The sequence below is a fragment of the Arachis hypogaea genome, chromosome 7, assembly GCF_003086295.3.
Source record: "Arachis hypogaea cultivar Tifrunner chromosome 7, arahy.Tifrunner.gnm2.J5K5, whole genome shotgun sequence".
NCBI lineage: Eukaryota > Viridiplantae > Streptophyta > Magnoliopsida > Fabales > Fabaceae > Arachis > Arachis hypogaea.
The window spans coordinates 32,431,484-32,432,266 of record NC_092042.1 but is presented as its reverse complement, the minus strand read 5'-3'; the positions used below and the strand labels follow the sequence as shown (position 1 = coordinate 32,432,266).

The following is a 783-nucleotide window of genomic DNA, read 5'->3' as shown; positions in this document are numbered from 1 at the left end:
GCCAATATGGCATTCAGAGCATCAATTTCAAGAACTCCCTTCCTCTGAGGCGTCCCATTATTCACGGAATTCCTCTCAGAAGTGTACATGAATTGGTTATTTGCAACCATGTCAATGAGTTCTTGAGCTTCTGCAGGTGTTTTCTTTAGGTGAATGGATCCACCTGCAGAATGGTCCAATGACATTTTTGAAAACTCAGATAGACCATAATAGAATATATCTAATATGGTCCATTCTGAAAACATGTCAGATGGACACCTTTTGGTCAACTGCTTGTATCTTTCCCAAGCTTCATAGAGGGATTCACCATCTTTTTGTTTGAAAGTCTGAACATCCACTCTAAGCTTGCTCAGCTTTTGAGGAGGAAAGAATTTATCCAAGAAAGCCGTGACCAGCTTATCCCAGGAGTCCAGGCTATCTTTAGGTTGTGAATCCAACCATATTCTAGCTCTGTCTCTTACAGCAAAAGGGAAAAGCATGAGTCTGTAGACTTCAGGATCAACTCCATTCGTCTTAACAGTCTCACAAATCTGTAAGAACTCAGTTAAAAACTGGTAAGGATCTTCAGATGGAAGTCCATAAAACTTGCAGTTCTGTTGCATTAAAGCAACTAGTTGAGGTTTAAGCTCAAAATTATTGGCTCCAATGGCAGGAATGGAGATGCTTCTTCCATCAAATTTGGACGTTGGTTTTGTGAAGTCACCAAGCATTCTCCTTGCATTATTGTTGTTGGGGTCGGCTGCCATCTCCTTCTCTTGTTCTAATATTTCTGAAAGGTTACCT

The 783-nt window shown here is 40.6% G+C and overlaps 1 non-coding gene across 1 annotated transcript; it reads left to right on the top strand.

Annotated features, from left to right (window-relative positions):
• The first annotated feature begins 243 nt into the window (after positions 1–243).
• Positions 244–347, top strand: LOC112704413 (small nucleolar RNA R71). Its single transcript, XR_003155039.1, has one exon. It is a non-coding gene; the product is annotated as a small nucleolar RNA R71 (small nucleolar RNA).
• Positions 348–783: the final 436 nt, after the last annotated feature.